The sequence below is a fragment of the Pongo pygmaeus genome, chromosome 2 (genome assembly GCF_028885625.2).
Source record: "Pongo pygmaeus isolate AG05252 chromosome 2, NHGRI_mPonPyg2-v2.0_pri, whole genome shotgun sequence".
NCBI classification, from domain to species: domain Eukaryota; kingdom Metazoa; phylum Chordata; class Mammalia; order Primates; family Hominidae; genus Pongo; species Pongo pygmaeus.
In genome coordinates, this window is record NC_085930.1 from 208,134,082 (window position 1) to 208,159,926 (window position 25,845).

Sequence of the window (25,845 nt, forward strand, 5' to 3'; positions counted from 1 at the left end):
AGCCATCCTCCTGCCTCAGCCTCCCAAAGTGTTGCGATTACCAGTGGGAGCCACCACACCTGGCCAGCTGCTACTTTTATCAATATTATTATTATTCCACTCGATTAAAAATTATTATTTTCAAGGCTATGCAACAGTATGTATCCTACAGCATAATTGTAAAAACATATACAGTCGTCCCTCAGTATATAGAATTAGTTCCAGCCCCCCATCTCTGCATATACCAAAATCCATGCTTACTCACGTTTCACTGTCACCCCTCTGGAATCCACGTATAGGAAAATTCCGAATATTAGTTGGGCATAGTGGCAAGCACCTATAGTCTCAGCCACGTGGGAGGTTGAGATGGGAGGATCGCTTCAGCCTGGAAGGTTGAGGCTGCAGTCAGCTGGCATAGCACTACTACACTCCAGCCTTGGACAACAGAGGGAGACTCTGTCTCAGAAAAAAAACAAAATAAAACAGGTTAGAAATTGTAATGAGGTCTGTTGGGCAAAATTCCATATAAGCAAAGTATAAATTAATAAAGCAAATGGTGATAAATTAGTACGATTGACTTTCTGGAGTTTCTGACAATAAGAGTAAGAAAAATGCAAAACACAAAGACAGAGGGTAAAAAGAGAAATTAGGAAAGCATTCTACATGTTTAACAGGAAGACACTGGCCATGTTCGTGCAGCAGCAGTATGTCATGATATGACATACCTTGGAGAGAAGTTAACAGATGAGGAAGTTGATAAAAATCATCAGAGAAGCAAAATACTGGTAGCGACACTCAAGTAAACAACGAAATTTCCATAACTTATGTCAGCAAAATGGGAATATTGTACGGTGTGTGTTGAAGTTCGTATACAACATTGTTTATCTGCCTTTTGTTTGTTTGTAAGGAATGTATATACTAAAAGTTCTTCTTGCTGTCAAAAGAATATGTGTGAATAAGTCATTTTAACTTATTCTTCTGTTTTTCTTTGATCTTCCTGCCATCATCCCACAGCCTTACTTTAGAAATTTGTTTTTTAGAACATTGAACAAGTGCTCCTTGTGGTGGCACACACCTCTAGGATGGGAGGCAGGGGTGGAAGGGTCACTTGAGGCCATGAGTTTGACACCAGCCTGGCCAACAAAGTGAGACCCCACGTCTACAAAACAATTTAAAAATTAGCCAAGTATCGTCATGTATACCTACAGTCCCAGCTACTCAGGAGGCTCAGGTAGGAGGATCCTTAGCCCAGGAGTTCAAGGCTGCAGCGAGCTGATAGCACTACTGTACTCAAGCCTGGGTGACAGGGTGAGACCCCATCTCCTAAAATAAAAATCAAAGAAAAAAAATAGTTCAAGTAGCAAGTAGTATGTGGCTTACTCTGAATATTTCTAAACTAGAAATTCTCAATCTTTTGGGATCTAACATCCCTTTACATTTTTTAACTTTATTGAAGATCTCTAAGACTATTTCTTTCTGTAGATAATTATATTAAAACTAGAAAATAAGACACAAGTTCTTAAATATTATTCATCACATATTAAAGCCATTACACGTTAATATAATACAAGATTTTAAAAATATTTAATATTCATTACATATTAATAATAAAACCATTACATGTTGATATAATACTTTCTTTTTTTCTTTCAGACAAAGTCTTGTTCTTTTGCCCAGGCTGGAGTGAAGTGGTGCAGTCTCAGCTCATTGCAACCTCCGCCCCACAGGTTCAAGCGATTCTCCTACCTCAGCCTCCCAAGTAGCTGGGATTACAGGGGCCCACTACCATGTCCAGCTAATTATTGTATTTTCTTAGTAGAGAAGGAGTTTCGCCATGTTGGCAAGGCTGGTCTTGAACTCTTGACCTCAGGTGATCCACCCGCCTGGGTCTCCCTAAGTGCTGGGATTACAGGTGTGAGCCACCGCGCCCACCCCGATTAATATATGTTTTAAAACACTGATTAGTCAGGCAACAACACCGGGCAGGGGTCTCCTCATTCCCAGTGACGCAAACCCCACTGCACGGCTGAGGGGTTGCAAGGGCTGCAGAGCCAAAAGGCTCTGACTTGAGATTTCATTATTTTACTTGTATTTTTATTTGTATTGTGAGACAGGTCCTGCTCTGTCACCCAGACTGGAGTGCAGCTGTGCACTTACAGCTCACTGCAGCCTCGACCTCCTGGGCTCAAGCCATCTTCCTGCCTCAGCTCCCCAGTAGCTGGTAGTACAGTTGAGTGCCACCATGCCTGGTTAGTTTTTTAATTTTTTTGTAGAGTGAGGGGTCTTGCTATGTTGCCCAAGCTGGCCTCAAACTCCTGACCTCAAGAGATCTGCCCACTTCAGCCTCCTGAGTAGCTGAAACTACAAGTACACATCACCACGCCTAGCTACATTTATTTAATTTTGAAAAATATTTTTGTAAAGAGCAGATCTTGCTGTGTTGTCCAGGCTGGTCTTGAACACCTGCCCTTAAAAGATACTCCCACCTCTGCTTACCAAACAGCTGGGACTACAGGCATGAGCCACCGCAATGAGCCTGAAGAGATGTCTTTAATCTAGCATCCCATACTTGGTAGGATTGGGAAAGGCAGTAGTGTTTTTTAAAATTACTTCATAATTTCAGTAACAATCAAACTCAACCTTGACCCCTGCCTTCTCTCACACCCCATATCCAGTCTGTCAGGAAATCCTGTTGACTGTCTTCGACATGTACTAAAGATCCCCACCCAGCAACTCCCTGGCCTCCTCCCCTACCTCTCCCCTCTGACCATCTCTCAACACCACATGACCCTGGTCAGGACCACCATCATCTCCCGCCTGGATGTTGCCAAAGCTTGGCCCCCATGCTTCTACCCACATCTTCCCATAGTCTTTCTCAACTCAGCAGCCAGAGAATGCTTTTAAATCAGGAGACAGACCATGTCGTCGCTCTGCTCAGAACCCTCCCGCAGTTCCCATCTGAGTCAGAGTAAAAGCCAAAGCCCCAGCAATAACCTCCCGGGGCTTAAGTGATTTGTACTGATCCCCACCCAGCAACTCCCTGGCCCCCTCCCCTAATTCTCTCCCTCTCTCCGTCTGCTCCATGGGCCTCCTTCCAGAGCCTCAGACACACCTCAGACACTTTATTCTATTGTTTCTGCCTACAGTTCTCTTCCCTCAGCACCTTGGCCAGCTCCTTCCCCTCCTTCAAGTCTTTACTCAATTTTCACTTAGGAGGCCACCCCTGACCATTCTATTTAACATTGCCATCTGTCCCCATGCCCACCGTGCTCATTTCTTCTTTCTTTACTTTCTTCTTTTTTTCAAGATCTCACTGTCACCAAGGCTGGAGTGCAGTGGCACAATCACAGCTCACTGCAACCTCAAATTTCCAGGCTCAAGCGATCCTCCCACCTCAGCCTCCCCAGTAGCTGGGACTCCAGGTTCATGCCATCATGCCTGGCTAAATTTTTTAGTATTTTATTTTATTTTATTTTATTTTGAGACAGAGCTTCACTCTTCTTGCCCAGGCTGTAGTGTAATGGTCTGATACCGGCTCACTACAACCTCCACCTCCCAGATTCAAGTGATTCTCCTGCCTCAGCCTTCCAAGTAGCTGGGATTACAGGGGCGTGCCACCACACCCAGCTAATTTTTGTATTTTTAGTAGAGCCGGGGTTTCGCAATGTTGGCCAGGCTGGTCGCGAACTCCTGACCTCAGGTAATCTGCCCGCTTCGGCCTCCCAAAGTGCTGGAGTTACAGGCGTGAGCCACCACGCCTGGCCAATTTTTTCATTTTTTGTAGAGACAAGGTCTTACTATGTTGCCCAGACTGGTCTTGAACTCCTGGCCTCCAGTGATCCTCCTGCCTAAATTCCTAAAGTGCTGGGATTACCGGCATGAGCCATCATGCCTGGCTTCATGTTCATTTCTTCTTGCCACTGCAACATAGTTTGCAGTTTCCTACATTTAGTGGCTTAAAACACCACAAAACTACCATCTTACGGTTCTAGGGGCCAGAAACCCAAACTAGGTCTATTAAGGCTAAAGTCAAGGTGTCAGCAGGGCTGCATTTCTTCTGGAGACTCTAAAGTGTTCCCTTGGCTTTTCCAGCTTCTAGAAGCCACCCCCATTCCTTGGATCATGGCCCCTGACTCCATCTTCAAAGCCAGAAGTGAAGCATCTTCAAATCTCCCTCTCTCACCTCTGCTTTCGTCACCACATCTCCTGCTCCAATTCTGAATCTCCTACTCTCTTTCTTTTATAAAGACCCTTGTGATTGCTGGGCATGATGGCTCCCACCCAGAATCCCAACATTTTGGGAGGTCAAGGCAGGAGGAACACTTGAGGCCCGAAGTTTGAAACTAGCATGAACAACATAGTGAGACCCCCACCTCTAGAAAAAAAATAAAAACAAATATTAGCCCGACATGGTGGTATGTGCCTGTAGTCCTAGCTACTTGAGAGGCTGAAGTGAGACAATCGATTTAGCCCAGGAGTTTGAGATCAGCCTGGACGACATAACTAAATCGCATCTCTACAAGGAAGAGGTGGGAGGATCACTTGAGCCCAGGAATTTGCGGCCAGCCTGGGCAACAAAAGAAGACCCCATCTGGCCAACACGGCCAACCTGGCCACCATGGTGAAACTCCGACTCTACAAAAATGAGCTGGGCATGGGTGACATGCATGTGTAGTCCTACCTACTTGGGAGGTTGAGATGGGAGGATCGCTTGATCTCAGAAGGCCAAAGCTATAGTGAGCTATGATCACATCACTGCACTCCAGCCTGGATGACACAGGGAGATTCTGTCTCAAAAAAAAAAAAGAAAAGAAATATATATTTCATCTCTGTCCCTGGTTCCTGGCACAGAGCTTCTAAAGCTCTTAGAAAGACCTCAGTGATAGATGTGACAAGAACATCTTTTGTTTTAATATTTGGTCTTGGTCCCAGGTTTCTAACACAAGAGCCTCTAAGAACTTTGGGATCTCCAGCATGGTAAGAATGCATTTGGGGATGTTGTTGAGATGACTGGGTGACTGCAAGCTCCTACATTTCTTCAAGAGGAGGGCTGATTACCATGCAACCACATGGTAAGAGGCTTGGAACTTTCAGCCTCATGCACTGAACTCCAGGAGGAAGAGGGGCTGGAGACTGACTTAATCACCAACAGCCAAAGATTTTATCAATCATGCTTGCATAATAAAGCCTCCATAAACACCCTGAATGGGGTTTGCAGAGCTTTCAGGGTTGCTGGACACAGGAGATGCTGGGAGGGTCGCATGTTCAACAGAGGGCATGGGAGCTCTGTGCTCCTCCGAACTTAACTTGCCCTGGGTATCTTTCTTTTTTTTTGAGACAGGATCAGGCTCTTTTGTCCAAGCTAGAGTGCAGTGGCACAATCTCAGCTTACTGTAACCTAAGCCTCCCCAGTCCCCAGCTCAAGGCATCCTCTCATCTCAGCTTCCCTAGAAGTTGGAACTCTAGGTGCACAACACCACACCGGTTATTATTATTATTTTTTTTAAATTTTTTATAGAGACAGGTTTTCACCATGTTGCCCAGGCTGGTCTCAAACTCCTGAGTTTAAGCGATCCTCCCACCTTGTCCTCCCAAAGTGCTGAGATTACAGGCATGAACCACTGCATCCAGCATGCACGTCTCTTTCATTGACTGTTTCTGAGATGTATCCTTCACAATGAACCAGTAATAGGAAATGAACTGGCCAGATGTGGTGGCTCACATCTGTAATCCCAGCACTTTCAGAGGCTGAGGTGGGAGGATCACTTGAGACCAGGAATTTGTGGCCAGCCTGGCCAACACAACAAGACCCCATCTATACAAAAAATAAAAGAAACTAGCCAGATGTGGTGTTGCAGGCATGTAGTCTCAGCTACTAGGGAGGCTGAGATGGGAGAACCACTGGGGCCCAGACAATCAAGGCTGCAATGAGCTATGACTGCACCATTGCACACCAGCCTGGGCAACAAAATAAGACCCTCTCTCTCAGAAAAAAAGAAAATAAACTGTTTTTCTGAGTTCCATAAACTGTTCTAGCAAATTATTAAACCCAAGAAAACAGTTATGGGAACCCCCGATTTGTAACAGGTTGGTCAAAAGTACAGGTGACAACTTAGGACTTGCCATTGGCATCTGAAGTCAGGATGGTCTCGTGGGACTGAGGCCCTAACTTGTAGGGTCTGTGCTAACTCCAGGTAGTGTCAGAATAAAGTCATGGGACACCCAGTTAATATCCAGAGCACTGAAGAATTTGGTGTAGAAACTCCATACATACATTCAGTCACAAGTGTGTGAGTAGAGACAAACATGGGCTTTTCTGTCACCTGTCTACCGCTTAACTGCATAGGAGAGGCAATACGTGGTGCTCATGAACAAAGCAAACATTAAAGTCACACCAGACCCAACATTTGACTCAGTCTTAATATCCAGGTGAGCTTGGGCAAATCATTCATTATTCCCAAGGCTTCATCACTCCATTCATCAAATAGGGATAACTGTGGCACCTACCTGTGATTCTGTGAGAATTAAAGAAATATTACGCTTGGGGTTATTGTCATCATTATACCCATTCCAAACTATTTGACAAGGACAGTGATGGATGACGACATCAAAAAATCAGAAACTGCAATGAGGTCTCTCAGGCAAAATTCCATACAAGCAAATTACTGTCTCTACAAAGCATTCCTGCCACACTTAATTCACCATTCCCTGAACAAAATATGCCATCTTCGTTGTTCAGGTCTGTACAGTGCTGGTTTCCCTTCCTGGGCAGTTTGCTCCATCCCATCCCAGCCCATTCCCCATCCTGCCACCTCCCCCTTCCCTCCCCACTCTCATACAACTCTTCCTCATCTTTCAGGACTTGGCTTCAATGTCACCTTAACTGGAAGCTTTTCTCACTCTCCAGAAGAGCTTCCCATTGCACTTGATGCATGCACTATCATTTGATCATTTTTGAGTTACAGTCCAAATCTTTTTGTACCTGAATAACATGTTGCCCAGTCAGTCTCTCTTCCTGGATTCAGAAGTCGTTCATGGTAGATCCAGCTGGAAGTGACAAAAAGACATCTTTTGACATAAAGGGATGACACAGACAGACATAAGTTCTTAAATGACTTAAATGTTATGTGAAAATTAAACAGAATTCAAAGATTTGTGGGGAACACTTAGGAGGGAAAGTTACTGGGAACGTCATAAAGGGTTAATTTGTATTTTATTTTATTTTTTGAGACAGTCTCACTCCGTCACCTAGGCTGGAGTGCAGTGGTGCAATCAGGCTCACTGCAGCCTTGACCACCTGGGCTCAAGTAATCTCACTTAATTTTTATTTGGTTTAAGAAAGTCTTGGTTGAGGGTGGTGGCTTATGCCTGTAATCTCAGCACTTTGGGAGGCTGAGAGAGGTCTATTACTTGAGGCCAGGAGTTTGAGATCAGCCTGGGCAATATATTAAGACCCTGCCTCTACCATAAAACAGAGTGAATGTGTGGAAGACAATTTTTCCACAGACTGGGAGTGAGGGAATAATTTCAGGATGATTCAAGTGCATTACATATATTGTGCACTTTATTTCTATTATTACTACATAGTAATATATAATGAAATGATTCTACAACTCACTATAACGTAGACTCAGTGGGATCTCTGAGCTTGTTTTCCTGCAACTAGACTGTCCATCTGGGGTGATGGGAGACAGTAACAGAATATCAGGCATTAGAGTCTCTTAAGGCGTACACAACCTAGATCCCTCGCATGCACACTTCACAACAGAGTTTGTGTTCCTATGAGAATCTAATGCTGCTGCTGATCTGACAGGACATGGAGCTCAGGTGGTCATGCAAGCGATGGGAGGGGCTAGAAATACAGATGAAGTTTCCCTTCACTCACCTGCTGCTCACCTCCAGCTCTGTGGCCCTGTGGTTGGAGACCGCTGCTCAAGTGCATTCGAAAGGATCCATCCCATGCCATTCTTCAGAGTCATCTTTACTGCTGCAGTGGTCAACCTGTAGCAGCCCTAAGCTCACAGGACATATGCTTCAACTGGCATTTCACAATCAACAGTATATGGTAGCTTGAGTCATTGTGAAGTCACTTCCTGGAAATCACCAGCATCCCATATCCCATTAAGCAAGGAGCTCAGCACTGCTCCTTGGATAACCAAACCTACTCCCAAATCCCATCTGTGTGTGTCTATCTCCTGGTACCCTTCCTAGCATCGACTCTGTACTTGTAGGGAGTCCAATCGGGAGACACAAACCATTCAAAAGTTTAAACTAGAATGAGCAAGGTGGCTCACACCTGTAATCCCAGCACTTTAGGAGGCCAAGATGGGTGGACTGCTTTGAGCTCAGGAGTTTGAGAACAGTCTGGGAAACATGGCGAAACCTCGTCTCTACAAAAAACACAAACATCAGCTGGGTGTGGTGGCACTTACCTGTAATCCCAGCTACTCGGGAGGCTGAGGCAGGAGAATTGCTTGAGCCTGGCAGGTGGAGGCTGCAGTGAGCAGAGGTTGTGCCACTGTACTCCAGCCTGGGTGACAGTGCGAGACCCGGTATCAAAAAGAAAAAATGTATATATATGTAAATTTAATATAAAAAGTATTAATTTTGGCCAGGCACAATGGTTCATGCCTGTAATCCCAGCACTGTGGGAGGCCAAGGCAGACAGATCACCTGAGGTCAGGAGTTCGAGACCAGCCTGACCAGCATGGAGCAACCCCATCTCTACTAAAAATACAAAATTAGCTGGGCATGGTGGCACATGCCTGTAATCCCAACTACTCGGGAGGCCGAGGCAGGAGAATCGCTTGAACCAGGCAGGTGGAGGTTGCGCTGAGCCAAGATAGCACCATTGCACTCCAGCCTGGGCAACAAGAGTGAAACTCCATCTTGAAAAAAAGAAAAGGTATTAATTTTTACAGAGGATTAGCACAATGAGGGACACACTAGCACAAAGTAAAGACAACTCTAGAGAATACAGAACTATCAGAGGCCAGGCATTGTGGCTCATGCCTGTAATCCCAGCAATTTGGGAAGCCTAGGCAGGAGGATCACTTGAGGCCAGGAGTTGGAGACCAATCAGCACAAAATAGTGAGACTCTGTGTCTACCAAAAAAAGAAACATTAGCCAGGTGTGGTGGTGGTGCACACCCGTAGTTCCAGCTACTTGGGAGTCTGGGGTGGGAGAACCCCTTAAGCCTGGGAAGTCTGCACTACAATGAGCCAAGATTGTGCCACTGCACTCCAGCCTGGGTGACAGAGTGAGACTCTGTCTCAGAAAGAAAAAAGAAAAGAAAGTGTTAATCCCCCTGTGAGAATCTCCTCTTCTCCTGCCCTCTCTGGAACCTCACTTGTCAGTTCTTCCTCCCACTTTCCTGTATCTTTAACCTATCCCCCACTTTTAGCTCCTTCCCATCATCATTTAAATTACTCAAACTTCTTCTGTTTAAAAAACCTCTCCCTAAACTCAGTGAGAGGTCTCCTGCACACCCATTGAGCCATCCGCTCTCCCTGGTGCCTTCTCTACAGCAGCCTGAGCCATGTCTCTAATCCATGAATCTCATCATGTTACTCCCCCATTTACATCACTTCTCCTTGCCTCAGGGATTAAGTCCAAACTCCTTAACAGCCCCTGCTCTGCCCTGCCTTGCAAGGCAGCCTCACTGCTTGCCCCTCTCCATTTCATCTGCTGTGGAGTCCAACTGAGCCTCATCTGCCCCTTCAATGCAAACTCTTTCTCCTCTGGGAGTCTCTGAAGTGGGTGATATCCTCTGCTTATAATATGTTTCCCCTTAAAGCTCTACTCTCTTCCTAGCTAGCTTTGACTCCTCTGTCACTTGTCCGCTTTGGCATCACCTCCTCATGGAAGACTTCTTTGACTCCCCAGATTCTCAGGAGCATGGCAGGTGAGGTGCTCCTCCCAAGAATGGATGGAGATTAGGGAGTGTGTGTTATTCATGCTTAATTCACCAGTGCTTAGCTGAGTACCTGGCATAAAATAGTTACTGTGGTGGCCAAAGTAATAACCCCCACCCCCACCAATTGCTCATGTCCTATGTTACACAGCACAATTACATAGAAAGGTGGAATTAAGAGTGCAGATAAAATTAATGTTGCTCGTCAGCTGACCTTAAAACAAGATTATCCTGGAGTATCTAGGAGAGCCCATGTAATTACACACATTCTTTAAAACTGGACGAGGGAGGCAGAAGGTTAAGAACCAGAGACGGTGGGCACAATGGCTCATGCCTGTAATACCAATACTTTGGGAGGCCAGGTCAGGAAAATCCCTTGAGTGTAGGAGTTCAAGGTCAGCCGTGGCAACATACTGAGGCCCCATCTCTACAAAAAAATAAAAACGAAATTCACTGAGTGTCACGATGCTTGCCTGTAGTCCCAGCTACTGGGAAGGCTGACATGGTAGGACTGCTTGAGCCTGGGAGTTTGAGGCTAAAATGAGCCATGATTGGACCACTGAACTCCATCCTGAGTGACAGGGCAAGGTCCTGTTTCGAAAGAAAAAAAGGACATTGGAATCAGGGTCCTCTCCATCCTGAGGTGCCTACAAGGCATCTCTCTCTGCAAACGAGTAAACATCACCCTCCAACTCCTTACAGAGTGGAGCAGCAGGAAAACTCCTTCACCTCATTTCTGTGCTGCTTGGGAGGCCTGGACAGCCCAATAACAAGCTCCTTGCTGATGAAGCAATCAGGAAATGGCTCGAGTTGAGCTAAGGAGAATTTGGATCCTTCTTTTGGTTCTCAATAGGCAGGGTAGGGGCCAGGCATGGTGGCTCATACCTGTAATCTTTGCCCTGTGGGGGGCCAAGGTGAGAGGATTGCTTGAGGCCAGGAGCTCAAGACCAGTCTGGGCAACATAGCAAGACCTGGGTGGCATACACCTGTGGTCCCTACTACTTGGTAGGATGAGGAGGGAGGATCAATCACTTGATCCCAGGAGTTTCAGGCTGCAGTGAGCCATGATCACACTACTGCACTTCAGCCTGGGTGACAGAGCCAGACCATGTCACAAAAAGTTAGAAAGAAAAAAAAAAGAGAGAGGGAGAGAGACTATACACAGGCACCACCACATTTGGCTAATTTTTAAATATTCTGTAGAGACAAGGTCTTGCTAGGTTGCCCAGGCTAGTCTAAAACTCCTGGCGTCAGGTTGGGCATGGTGGCTCATGCTTGTAATCCCAGCACTTTGGGAGGCTGAGGCAGGCAAATCACCTGAAGTCTGGAGTTCAAGACCAGCCTGGCCAACATGGTGAAACTCTGACTCTATCAAAAATACAAAAATTAGCTGGGCAGTAGTGGCGTGTACCTGTAGTCTCAGCTACTCGGGAGGCTGAGGCAGGAGAATCACTTGAACCTGGGAGGCGGAGGTTGCAGTGGACCCCATCACTGCACTCCACCCTGGGTGACAGAGCGAGACTCTGTCAAAAACAACAACAACAACAAAAACTCCTGGCATCAAGACATCTTCCTGTCAGCCTCCCAATGCCCTGGGATTATACTGTTTCCTATAATTGAAGACACTTGTTCTCATACTGCTTTAAGGTATAAAGGAAAAAAAAAAAACACAGATAATGGCAAATGTTGGTGAAGGCCGGGCATGGTGGCAGCCTGTAATTCCAGAACTTAGGGAGGCTGAGGTGGGCAGATCACTTGAGACCAGGAGTATGAGATCAGCCTGGGCAACATGGTAAAATCCCATCACTACAGAAAAAAATATAAAAATTAGCCAGGCATGGTGGCGTACACCTGCAATTTTCAGCTACTCAGGAGGCTGAGATGAGAGAATCACTTGTGCCTGGGAGGTCAAGGCTGCAGTGAACTGTGATGGCATCATTGCACTGCAGCCTGAGAGACAGAGCAAGCCCCTATCTAGAAAAAAAAAAAAAAATGTCAGTGAAGATGTGGAGGAATTGGAACCCACATATATTACTGGTGGGAACATAAAATCGTGTAACCATTTTGTTTGGGTATTTCTTTTCTTGTCATTTTAATTGGATTTTTTAAAAATCAAGACCGGGTTTCACTATCTTGCCCAGGCTGGTCTTGAATTCATGGGCTCAAGCCATCCTCCTAGCTGAGCCTCCTGAGTAGCTGGGATTACAGGTGTGAGCCATTGCACCCAACTGGTGTAGCCACTTTAGAAAACAGTCTGGCAGTTTCTCAAAAGGCTAAATGTACAGTCATCCTATAATGCAACAATTTCACTCTTAGGCATATATCCCAGAAAAATAAAAATATACGTCCACACAAAAACTTGTACAACAATCTTCATAGCAGCATTATTCATAATGACCAATACATGGAATACATGGAAACAAGCCAAATATCCACCAACTGATGAACAGATAAACAAAATGCAGTGTGTCTCTACCATGGAATACTGCCATAGAAGGAATGAAATATTGATACACACTATGACATAAAGGAACTTTGAAAACACTGTGCTAAGAGGGAAAAAAAGCCACAAAAGATCACACATTGTACAATTCTATTTGTCCAGATTAGGCAAATCTATAGCGACAAAAAAATTAATCAATGGTTGCCTAAGGCTGGGGGCGAAGGTAGGTGGGGAGAGTAGGAGGTAGTGGCTAAGGGGTATGGATTTCTCTACAGGGTAATGAAAGCTTCTAAAAGTGACTGTGGTGATCGATGCACAGCTCTGTGAATATTCTAAAACCTATTGAATTGCAGATTTCAATAAATAAAGTGAATGGTATGTGAATCATATTTTAATAAAGCTATTATTTAAAATAATGATAATAGGGGGCTTGGCACAGGTGGTCATGCCTGCCTGTAATCCCAGCACTTTGGGAGGCTGAGGCAGGAGGATCACTTGAGGTCAGGAGTTTTGAGCCCAGTCTGAGCAACCTGGCAAGATCCCGTCTCTATGATAAAAAATGAAAACATTAGCTGGACATGGTGGCACATGTCTGTAGTCCCAGCTACTTGGGAGACTGAAGTGAGAAAACTGCTTGAGCCCAGGAGTTTGAGGCTACAGTGAACCATGATCATGTCACTGTACTGTAGCCTGAGCAACAGAGCAAGACCCTGTCTCTGAAAAGGAAAGAAAACAAATGCAGGTTTTTATCACTTTGTGAATGTAGCCAAGTTGGAGGAGAAATAGACAATAGTAAAAGAGCACTGAATAACGAGGGTGAGTGGCTGGTTAGGCTCAGTTGCTAGCTAAATGGCTTCTAAAAAATTCATTAATAAAGTTACGGCTCTGGGGACAGTCATGTAGTCAAAGAATAAATGCTAAATTCATTACAAATGCCCATGGTCCTTCTTTACATGCCTTCTAGTGAAAAATTCCTAAGTGCCTAAATAGCAAGTCTGCAATGATAGCAGCTGTTTATTAAAGACTACAAAAAAGAAATGGAGGCCAGGCGTGGTTGCTCACATCTGTACACCTTGCATTTTGGGAGGCTGAGGCAGGCAGATTGCCTGAGGTCAGGAGCTCCAGACGAGCCTGGCCAACATGGTGAAACCCCATCTCTACTAAAAATACAAAAATTAGCTGGGTGTGGTGGCGGGCGCCTGTAATCCCAGCTACTCGGGAGGCTGAGGCAGGAGAATTGCTTGAACCCAGAAGGTGAAGGTTGCAGTGAGCCAAAATCGTACCATTGCACTCCAGCCTGGGTGACAAGAGAAAGACTCTATCTTAAAAAAAAAAAAAAAAAAAAAAAGAAATGGCATCTTCTTCAAGAATTACATTGTGTTTCATGATAAGCTCTAATTTTGCATTTGTTCAAGTATTGATGAGATGTAGCCAATATGACAGCCAACTTGGATAAAATGCAAACAACACAATTTCATTTTCTCATTAACGAAACTGATTAGGTAGTCTAATATCAACTCTGATCTTATTAAAAACTGATCAGATTTTAAAAATTACGGAATTATGGAGCCAATAAGATGTTACAACCTGTTCCAAGGGGAACTCCAAAATCCACACATATCTGAGACCATCAAGTATGATGAAATATATTTGATTACTATATTGAAAAATAAACTGATTACAAAGCCGACAATTGGACAGGGGTCTCCTCATCCACAGCCACACAAACCTGATCATACAGCTATGTGGTTACAAGGCCTACATAGCCTAGAAGGGACTGGTCTGACTTGAGATTTCATGTGTATTTGTATTTTGAGACAGGGTCCCACTCTGTCACCCAGGATGGAGTGCAGTTGTATAATCATAGCTCACTGCAACCTTGACCAACTGGGCTCAAGAGATGCTCCTGCCTCAGCTGCCCCCATACCTGGGAATACAGGAAAGTACCACCATGTCAGGCATTTTTTTTCATTTTTGTAGAGAGAGAAGTCTTGCTATGTTGCCCAAGCTGGCCTCAAACTCCTAGAATCAAGAGATCTGCCCATCTCAGCCACATGAGTAACTGGGGCCATAGGTACATACCATCATGTCTGGCTATATTTATTTTTTTAAATTTATTTTTTTGTTGTTTTTTTAGAGAGGAGGTCTTGCTATGTTGCCCAGGCTGCTCTCAAACTCATGGCCTTCAAACATACTCCCATCTCTGCCTCTCAAACTGTTGGAACTATAGGTGTGAGCCACTGCACCTGGCCTGACTTGAGATTTCTTTTATCTAGCATCCTTTACTTGGTAGGATTGGGAAAGGCAGTAGTGTTTTTTAAAATTACTTAATAATTCAATTAGAATCAAACTCAACCTTGGCCACTGCCTTCTCTCACAGCTCACATCCAGTCTGTCAGGAAATCCTACTGACTGACTTCAACATGTATCCATGCTCTGACCATCTCTCACCACCACCGTGAACCCGGTCAGGATCACTATCATCTCCCACCGGGATGCTGCCACAGCTTGGCCCCCACGCTTCTACCCAAATCTTCCCATAGTCTTTCTCAACTTGGCAGCCAGGTCGTGCTTTTAAATCAGGAGACAGACCATGTCGCCTCTCTGCTCAGAAGCCCTCGGTGGTTCCCATTTTAGTCAGAGTAAAAGCCAAAGCCCCAGCAATAGCATCCCAGGGCTTACACGATCTGAACCAATCCCAGCCCAGTAACTCCCTGGCCTCCTTGCTGACTTTGCTCCCTCTATCTCTTTGCTCCACTGGCCTCCTTCCAGAGCCTCAGACACACCAGAGAGTTTCCTCCTTTATCCAACAGGATAAAGATCCTGTTGACTCAGCCTACAATGCTCTTCCCTCAGCACCTTGGCCAGCTCCATCACCTGCTTCAAACTTTTGCTCAATATTCACTTATGAGGCCGACCCTGACCACTCTACTTAACATTGTCATCTGTCCCCATTCCCACCATGCTCATTGCTTTCTTTCTTTTTGAAACAAGGTCTTGCTTTATTGCCCAGGCTGGAGTACACTGGTGCAATCACAGCTCACAGCAACTTCAACCTCCCAGGCTTAAACAATCCTCCCGCCTCAGCCTCCCTAGGAACTGAGACTACAGCTGCATGCCACAACACCTGGCTTTTTTTTTTTTTTTTTTTGAGATGGAGTTTTGGTCGCCCAGGCTGAAGTGTAAGGGTGCGATGTCAGCTCACTGCAATGTCTGCCTTTTGGGTTCAAGTGATTCTCTGCCTCAGCTTCCTGAGTAGCTGGGATTACAGGCACCCACCACCACACCTGGCTAATGTTTGTATTTTTAGTAGAGATGGGGTTTCACCATCTTGGCTAGGCTGGTCTTGAACTTCTGACCTTGTGATCCACCCTCCTCGGCCTCCCAAAGTGCTGGGATTACAAATGTGAGCCACTGAGCCTGGCCTTTTAAAAAAATTTTTTTTAGACATGAGGTCTCATTATGTTGCCCAGGCTGGTCTTAAGCTCCTGGGCTTAAGCGATCCTCCTACCTCAGCCTCCTAAAATTCTGGGATTACAGGCGTCAGCAACTGTAACATGAGGTCCCAGCTTCACGTTCATTTTTGGTTGTTGCTACAACAAAGTACCCTACATTTAGTGGCTTCAAACACCACAAATCTACCATCTTACAGTTCTGGGGGCCAGAAGTCCAACTAGGTCTATTAAGGCTAAAGTCAAGGTGTCAGAGGGGCTGCATTCCTTCTGGGGGAGGCTCTAGACAGAATGTGCTCCTTTGCCTTTTCCAGCTTCTAGAAGCCACCCCCATTCCTTGACTTACCTCGTGACTCCATATTCAAGGCCAGAAGTACAGCATCTTCAAATCTCCCTCTCTGACCTCTTCTTCCATTACCACATCACTTTCTCTAATTCTGACTCTCCTACCTCCTTCTCTTATAAAGATCCTTGTGATTGGTAGGTATGGGGGCTCCCATCTGTAATCCCAACATTTTGGGAGGCCAAAGAGGAAGGATTGCTTGAGGCCAAGAGTTAGAGATCAGCCTGGGGAAAATAGGAAGACCCTGTCTTTACAAAATTAAAATTAAAATCAGCTGGACATGGTGATGCACGCCTGTAGTTCCAGTTACTGGAGAGGCTAACGTGGGAGGATTGCTTTAGCCTAGGAGGTCAAGGCTGCAGTGAGCTATGATCACATCACTGCACTCCAGCCTCAGTGGCAGAGTGAGACTCTGTCTCAAATATAAGAAAAGAAATATACATTTGGTCTCTGCCCCTGGTTCCTGGCACAGAGCTTCCAAAGCTCTTAAAAAGCCCTTTGTGACAGAGGTAATAGCAGCATTTTCTGTTTTGATATTTAGTCTTAGTCCCAGGTTCCTGACACAAGGGCCTCTAAGGTCTTTCAGATCTGCAGCATGGTAAGAATGCATGTGGGATGCTGTTGAGCTAACACGGTGGCTGCAAGCTCCTAGACTGCTTCAGGAGGAGGGCTAGCTGCCAGAGAAAGCAACCGCATTTTTTTTTAAATGGAGTTTGGCTCTTGTAGCCCAAGCTGGAGTGCAATGGCACAATCTCAGCTCACTGCAACCTCCACCTCCCGGGTTCAAGCAATTCTCCTGCCTCGGCCTCCCGAGTAGCTGGAATTATAGGGATGTGCCACAACTTCTAGCTAATTGTTGTTATTTTTAGTAGAAACGGGGTTTCACCATGTTGGTCAGGCTGGTCTCAAACTCCTGACCTCAAGTGGTCCATGTGCCTCAGCCTTCCAAACTGCTAGCATTACAGGAGTGAGCCACCGCACCTGACCCCAACCACATTTTTTGAGGCTTGGAACTTTCAGCCTCACCTGCTGAACTCCAGGAGGCAAAAGGAACTGGAAATTGACTTAACTACCAATGGCCAACGATTTTATCAAACATGCCTCCATAAAAACCCAAACAGCAGGGTTTGGAGAGCTTCTGTGTTGCTAAACACAAGGAGGTCCTGGGAGGGTAGTGTGCCCAACAGAGAGCATGGAAGCTCTGTGCCCCTCCCCACTTACCTTGTCCTGTGCATCTCTTTCATTGGCTGTTCCTGAGATGGAGCCATTACATTGGGCCAGTAATAGAAAATAAGGTGGCCAGATGCGCTGGCTCATGCCTGTAATCCCAGCACTTTGGGAGGCAGAGGTGGGTGGAATCACCTGAGCCTAGGAATTTGAGACCAGCCTGGGCAACATAAGAAGACCCCATCTATACAAAAAATAAAAGAAATTAGCCAGATGTGGTGGTGGGAACCCTATAATTCCAGCTATGTGAGAGGCTGAAGCAGGAGAATCACTTGAGCCCTGGAGGTTGAGGCTTCAATGAGCTATGATTGCACCACTGCACACCAGCCTGGACAACAGAGCGAGGCCCTGTCTCTTAAAAAGAAAAGAAAAAAACCTGTTTTTCTAAGTTCTGTGAGTTGTCCTAGTAAATAATTAAACTCAAGAAGAAGGTCATGGGAAACCCTGATTTCTAACTGGTTGGTCAAAATACAGGTGACAACCTAGGACTTGCAACTGGCATCTGAAGTGAGGGTGGTCTTGTGGGACTGAGCCCCTAACCTGTGGGTTCTGCGCTAACTCTAGGTAGTGTCAGAATGCAATTGCGGGATATGCGGTTGGTATCCAGAGAGTTGGAGAATCGGTGTAGAAACTCTGCACATACATTTGGTCAGAAGTCTGTGAGTAGAGAGAAACGTGTTGTGGGAAGTCAGGGACCCCGAATGGAGGGACCTGCTGAAGCCACGGATGAAGAACATAAATTGTGAAGATTTCATGGACATTTATTAGTTCCCCAAATTAATAATTCTATAATTTCTTACGCCTGTCTTTACTGCAATCTCTGAAGATAAATTGTGAAGATTTCATGGACACTTATCACTTCCCCAATCAATACCCTTGTGATTTCCTATGCCTGTCTTTACTTTAATCTCTTAATCCGGTCATCTTCGTAAGCTGAGGATGAATGTCCCCGCAGGACCCTGTGATAATTGCATAAACTGCACAAGTTGTTTAAACAATATGAAACCTGGGCACCTTGAAAAAAGAACAGGATAACAGCAATTTCAGGGAACAAGGGAGATAACCTTAAACTCTGGCTGCCTGTGGGCCGGGTGGAACAGAGCCATATTTCTCTTCTTTCAAAAGCAAATAGGAGAAATATTGCTGAATTCTTTTTCTCAGGAAAGAACATCCCTGAGAAAGAGAATGCATCCCTAAGGGGAGGCCTCCGAAATGGCCGCTTTGGGGACGGCTGTCTTTTACAGTCATAGATAAGGGATGAAATAAGCCCCGGGCTCGTGTGGCGCTCCCAGACTTATCAAGACGAGGAAATTCCCACCTAATAAATTTTGGTCAGATGGGTTGTCTGCTCTCAAACCCTTTCTCCTGATAAGATGTTATCAATGACAATGCGTGCCCGAAACTTGATTAGCAATTTTAATTTTGCCCCAGTCCTGTGGTCCTGTGATCTTGCCCTGCCTCCATTTGCCTTGTGATATTTTATTACCTTGTGAAGCATGTGATCTCTGTGACCCAAACCCTATTCGTACACTCCCTCCCCTTTTGAAAATCACTAATAAAAACTTGTTGGTTTTGCGGCTTGGGGGGCATGACGGAACCTGCCGACATGTGATGTCTCCCCTGGACACCCAGCTTTAAAATTTCTCTCTTTTGTACTCTTTCCCTTTATTTCTCAGACCGGCTGACACTCAGGGAAAATAGAAAAGAACCTACATGAAATATCAGGGGTGAATTTCCCCCGATATCACACAGGCTCTTCTCTCACCTGTCTACCTGCTTAACTGCATAGGAGAGGCAATGGATGGTGCTCATGAACAAGGCAAGCATTAAAGTCAGACCAGACTAACATTTGACTCAGTCTTAATATTCAGGTGAGCTTGGGCAAATCGCTCATTAACCCCAAGTCTTCATCATTTTGTGCACATAATGGGGATAACTGTGGCACCCACCTGTTTTTGTGAGAATCAATGAAATATTATGCTTGATGTTATTGTGATCATGATACTATCTGACAAGGGCAGTGATGCATGATAACATCAAAAAATTAGAAACTGTAATGAGGTCTCTTGGGCAAAATTCCATACAAGCAAATGACCGTCTCTCCAAAGCATTCCTGCCACACTTAATTCACCATTCCCTGAACAAAATGTGCCATCTTCATTGTTCAGGTCTGTATAGTGCTGGTTTCCCTGCCTGGGCAGCTCACTCCATCCCATCCCAGCCCAATCCCCATCCCTCCACCTCCCCCTTCCCTCCCCTCCCTACTCTCATACAACTCTTCCTCATCTTACAGGACTTGGCTTCAATGTCACCTTAACTGGAAGCTTCTCTCCCTCTCCAGAAGAGCTTCCCATTGCACTTGATGCATGCACTATTATTTGATCATTTTTGAGTTACAGTCCAAGTCTTTTTGTACCTGAATAACATGTTGCCCAGTCAGTCTCTCTTCCTGGATTCAGAAGTCTTTCATGGTAGGTCCAGCTAGAAGTGACAAAAAGACATTCTAAAAAAAAAAAAAAAAAAAAAGAGGGATGACACAGACAGACATCAGCACTTAAAAGTTTTAAATGGTATGTGGAAAACAAAATTTAAGGGCTTCTAGGAGAAACGTAGGAGGGAAGGTGTTACTGGGAAATATGATAGAAGATTAATTTTTATTTTATTTTATTTTTAGAGAAAGGGTCTTGCTCTATCACCTAGGCTGGACTGCAGTGGTGAAATCACAGTTAACTGCAGCCTCAACCTCCAGGGCTTGAGCAATATTCCCATCTAATTTTTATTTTGTTTAAGAAATGCAGTCTTGCTCTTAGCAAAGCTAAAGTGCAATGGTGTGATCATAGCTTACTGCAGCCTCAACCTTCTAGACTCAAGTGATCCTCCAGTCTTAGCCTCCCCAGTAGCTGGGACTACAGGTGTGCACTGCAACGTGTAGCTCATTTTTTTTTTTTTTAATTTTTAGTAGAGACAAAGTGTCGCTATGTTGACCAGGTTGGTGGTGATCTCCCACACTCAGGCAGTTCTCTCACCTCAGCCTTCCAAAGTGCTTGGATTACAGGTATGAGCTGCCACACCCGGCTGAGGGGGTTAATTTTTAATTATATAAAGAGCTCAAAGCAAATATTAGAAGGAGCCTAAATGCCTCCAGCAGTTGACTGGTACTGGTAAATTGTGATACACCCATATAATAAAATATTATGCAACCATGAAAAGGATTAAGATAGATCAATAGCTATTGGCACAACTGTCCACGAAATATGAAAATGTGAAGTGATGTTCAATCACCATGTACGTATCTTGAAGGATATGGCCCATTTTCTCAATAGCAATTATTTCCTGAGATAAGATTATGGGTCTAAAGAGTGAAGGAAATTTTTCACTTATTTAAAAGTATTTACTATTTTTCTAATTTAATAAAAGATTAAACAGATCATTGAATTAGTAAAAGACAAAGTAACTCTATAAATAAATGGAAAAGACACAGATACCCCAGGCATGGTGGCTCATGCTTATAATACCAGTACTTTGGGAGGGGGTGGTGGGGGGATTGCTTGAGGCCAGGAGTTCCAGACCAGCCTAAGAAACAAAGCAAGACCTCGTCTCTAGTAAAAATAAAAAAATAAAAATAATTGGCCAGGCATAGTGGCATGTACCTATAGTCCCAACTACTGAGGTGGAAGGATCACCTGAGCCTAGGAGGTCAAGGCTGCAGTGAGTTGAGACTGTGCCACTACACTCAGGCCTAGGAGACAGAGCGAGACTTCATCTCAAAAAAAAAAGGACAATAAAGAAATAAAGCTAATAAGCTAACATAAGGAAAGATAAAATATGTGACAAATAGGCTGGGCGCATGGCTCACAGCTGTAATCAAGCACTTTGGGAGGCCGAGGCAGGTAGATCACGAGGTCAGGAGTTCGAGACCAGCCTGATCAACATGGTGAAACCCCGTTTCTACTAAAAATACAAAAATTAGCTGGGCATGGTGGCATGTGCCTGTAATCCCAGCTACTCAGGAGGCTGAGGCAGGAGAATCACTTGAACCTGGGAGGCAGAGGTTGCAGTGAGCCGAGATCACACCACTGCACTCCAGCCTGGTTGACAGAGCGAGACTGCGTCTCAAAAAAAAAAAAAAAATGGGTGACAAAGTAAAAGTAATAATATGAGGTCTTTCATTTATCACACAGAAAATAACTTGTTAAATTATAATACCTGTGTGGGCGAAGGTGCAGTGAAATGGCCATTTTCTTGCAGTATTAGTGGTGTTTAAAATGTATATAAGCCTTCCAGGATAAAGCTTGGAAATTTTTTTTAAATCATACAGACAGTGACTCATTATACTGCCTCCTCCAACTCCTGGCCTCAAGCAATCCTCCCACCTCAGCCTCCCAAAGTGCTGGAATTACAGGCTGACAGCCACCATGCCTGAAAGCTTTGCAATTTACATCAAGGGTAATAAGAATGCTCATGCCCTGTGACTCACACTAATCTCACTTCTGGAAATTTCATCTTTGGATATAATTCAACTTAAACAGAAGGTCGTATGCACAAACACAGTGAAAATCTGGGAGTAATTTTTTTCTTTTTTTAAAAAATATGGAATGCTTCACAAATTTGCATGTCATTCTTTCACAGAGGCCATGCCAATCTCTCTATTGTTCCAACTTAAGTATGTGTGCTACTGAGGCAAGCATGAGTAATTTAAGATAGAGTGGTTAAGTGAAATAAGGAAGAATTATGGAGAATTTAAAAATCTATGCTATTTATAGGCACCTAGTAACAGCTCAGTAAATATTAGCTGCTATTATTATTTTTATGGTAATTTCACTCAATTAAAAATTGTCATTAAAAATTACCATTGTCATGGAACATAATGTCTCCTACAGTATAATTGTAAAAACAGATACAATTAGTCCCTTGGTATATGGGGGGATTAGTTCCAGCTCTCCCATTTCTGTGTATACCAAAATCCACGCATACTCAAGTTTTCGAAGTCAGTCCTGTGGAATCCACATATAACACAAATGGGAAAATTAGTGAGGTGTGGTGACAAGCACCTGTAGTCCCAGCTACTTGTGAGGCTGAGGCAGGAGGATTGCTTGAGCCCAGGAGGTTGAGGCTGCAGTGAGCCGTAATTGCACCACCGCACTCCAGTCTGGGCAACAGAGTGAGACAGAAGGTTGACTTTTTAATAGAATTTTTCTGTTCACTTGAAGATATGGTCAGGATTGTGGCATATGAAAATTCTTCATAAAATAACTATCTAATTCAATTAATGCTGGAATTGGGAACAGCAGAAGTGTCATCTCAGAGCTACTCACAATGAAAGGTGATGTCTGGGGCTCAGGTGTGTTGAGGTCCCCATGCCTGGACTATGGGTGCTGAGTGGGATTTACTTGTCCATCATTTTCTATATTCCAGCACTGGGAAACTAGGGTTTATCCATCTTGATAAGATGTCATTTAAATTCCACTTCACAAGAACCACAAATGGAAGAAAGGTCATGAAACCACAGGACAGTACTTGTTCTCAAGGGAATCTTCAGCTTAGGTGGTTCTGTAAAAGAGAAATTACATTGTTGAAAAATCGTTGCAGGTCAGGTGAGGTGGCTCATACCTATAATCCCAGCCCACTGGGAGACTAAGGCAGGAGGATCCCGTGAGGCCAGGAGTTCAAGACCAGCCTGAGCAACACGGTGAAACCTCATCTCTACAAAAAATTAGAAAATGAACTGGGTGCGGTAAAACATTCGTATAGTCCCAGCTACTCTGGAGGCTGAAATAGGAGGATCGCTTGAGCCCAGGAAGTGGAAGCTGCAGTGAGCTCTGATCTCACCACTGCACTCCAGCCTGGGTGACAGAGTGAGACCCTGTCTCAAGACAGACACACAAACACACACACACACACACACCCCCCCCTAATCTCAGTCTGCCCAGCCTTGACTAATCAAAAGGGCCTTCTGGGTTACAGAAGACGTATGCTCTTTTGTAGGACAGGGAGAAACCAGCAAGCTTGTTCACAGACTTTTCCTCATCCTCTGCTTAGTTTTCCAAGAACCCTCACAGTGGAAATGGAGTCTCTGGGAAAACGACCTAAATCTTTGGGTTACCAGGGGAGAAATATGCCTCCTTTGTCAATTAATAAATGGAACACCTGCCTTAAAATCCAGGGAGTTCTGCTAGAATGAATCACTCCCTAAGACCCTGCCCTATGCATGGAACATGAAAAACTGAAGTTTAACTGGGCACGGTGGATCACACCTGTAATCCCAACACTTTGGGAGGCTGAGGCAGGCGGATCACCTGAGGTCAAAAGTTCTAGACCAGCCTGGCCGACATGGTGAAACCCCATCTCTACTAAAAATACAAAAATTAGTTGAGCATAGTGGTGGACGCCTGTAATCCCAGCTACTCGGGAGGCTAAGGCAGGAAAATCGCTTGACCCTGGAAGGCGGAGGTTGCAGTTACTTCTAGAAGAATTTCCATTAGCCCTTTGAAATCCTTCAACATTCATGAAGGCCAAAGAGTTTTCACCTGATTTAATCTGATGGGTATGTGACCAAAGTCTTTCAAGGGAATACAGACTCCCAAACCGTTCAGCTGGGAAGTGAGGAGAGAATTTATTACTCAAAATCAAAGGGAAATGAAAAGAGGCCAACATAGAATTGTCATTATTCTTTCTTGGCGGGGAATGGATTCCAGAGTCATTCTGTGACCTTTACATGACCTCCTTATTAGCATCTAAAAGCTTCCAGTGTAGGACGCAGCCAGCTAGGTTCTCTTCTAATGTAATAAAATTTGCTTCAGCAAACCTTATGCAGAGCCATCTCCAGGCTCCAGAAATAATAGGCTATAAATTACTGGATCTCCCATTTGATACAATGAAGTATAAGCACGGTCCTGAATGACTCCTCTACATACTACTCTGGGTGGCTTGAAGTGAATTTGATACAAGAACTGGAGCGAGCGCAAAGCAGAGCTAGATCTAGGATTAATGTGCTTGGGCCCAGCTCTTCACTACTCACCTATGAGTCCAGTTCCAGAACCCAAGCAGAGGGTGGGGAAACAAGGCTCCTGACTTTTTTCCTTAATGTCTGCATCTCTTTCACATTTCTTATCTCCTTGCAAAGAAACTAAACGGGCTCAACTGAAATAACTAAATGATTAAACCCTATACAGAGAATCTCCAAAGACTGACAAAACATCATTCAAGACTGTTACACACACAACCTTGAGGATGACTTGATGTACCAATACCATATTTGGGATCATTCCAAATTCCCATCAAGGATCTGCCTATATCAACACAGGAGCCAAGGACCAACCATTCAAATGGGCCCTGCTGCCAAGCCTTTTTTTTTTTTTTTTTTTTTTTTTACAATGCCATCACTTCATGTTGTTCCATTTAACAAAACTGCAGCCCTTCATCTATCCTTAACTCCCTTGGCCAATGGTACAGAGCCAGAGTATGCTACTCCCTAGCAGGAAATCAACAGGATGACCTACTAAATACCATTCAGAAGATGCTAAGACCCATGAATTGCAACAAGAAAGAAAAGACGGAGAATTAGTCAGATAGGTACATGCTGTGCCAAAAATGCACTACAGCCCCCACCCAATTCTGCCTAATCCTAGCTGGGCTGACACCAACCTGATGAGACAGGCCTATAAGATCTCAAACTAAAACAGAAACTCCTGAACTGGGTTCTTTCGAACCCAGGAAGCAGCAGTAAATCATTAAAGAACAGATAAGTTCTTAAGGTGAGGGAGAGTTTCAGATAAATGGAATGCTGGTAGAACACAGGGCCCAAAGGAGCAAAAGTTAACCTAAGCCCAGGTAGAACCTTGTTTACTAGAGTATTAGGCATGGGTTGGGGCAACGATTCTAACCAGAGAAACTGGCTTCAGTGAGGGCAAGTTGGCAATCCAAGGTATAGCATGCATAGGGCTGGCAAAATTCAGGGTGACTGAAGCAAAAGCTTCAGAACCAGAAAGACCACATCTGGGGGTAGAGCATAAAACTCTCAAGAGATGAATCTTTGTAAGAGTGAGGCAGAACTATATAGCAGTTTTAGGAGACCTGTTGGTGCCCAGCAAGAGCTCCAAACGGGCTATATGCAGGGATGCAGGCTGTAGTCTCAGGAGAGGAGGTTCACAAAAGTCATTCAGTCCAAGACCTCAAACTGTGTTCTCTACTAAAAGGAATCAAGGTTCCCTAGAGAAATGGCTGACTCCATGTATGGTGCAGTATATTGATCCTGGAACATCTTTTTTGCCAGAAAGCAAGGAAGCCATCAAAGTCCAACAGGATCACATCAAAAAGACATGAAAGTCAACTTGAAGAGATAATTATTAACCTAGATGAGACAATGTAAGCATCCAAAACAATAAAGACTGCAATGGCCTGAAATACATCAAATGCAAACAATAATCTATGAGTTTATAATGGTATTCAGAAAAAAAACTACTGGTCATTAGAGGGAAGGTTACTAGG

At 44.5% G+C, this 25,845-nt stretch overlaps 1 long non-coding RNA gene and 1 other non-coding gene across 5 annotated transcripts in view; both read right to left on the bottom strand.

Moving 5' to 3' along the window:
• Window positions 1-393: 393 nt before the first annotated feature.
• Window positions 394-25,845, bottom strand: part of LOC129032765 (uncharacterized) — a 28,276-nt gene continuing 2,824 nt past the window's right edge. Inside the window, exons 2-8 of one of the 4 annotated variants that reach the window (XR_010125614.1) lie at window positions 22,674-22,908; window positions 19,775-19,861; window positions 17,353-17,542; window positions 7,865-8,072; window positions 6,962-7,026; window positions 1,186-1,302; window positions 397-435 (exon numbers count right to left, since the gene is read on the bottom strand). This is a non-coding gene — a long non-coding RNA (uncharacterized LOC129032765). Of the gene's footprint in view, window positions 436-1,181; window positions 1,303-6,961; window positions 7,027-7,864; window positions 8,073-8,890; window positions 10,321-17,352; window positions 17,543-19,774; window positions 19,862-22,673; window positions 22,909-25,845 lie in introns of those variants that run through there. The other 3 variants (XR_008501457.2, XR_010125615.1, XR_010125616.1) reach the window with 3 other exon arrangements.
• Window positions 21,943-22,046, bottom strand: LOC129034355 (U6 spliceosomal RNA). Its single transcript, XR_008501855.1, has one exon. It is a non-coding gene; the product is annotated as a U6 spliceosomal RNA (small nuclear RNA).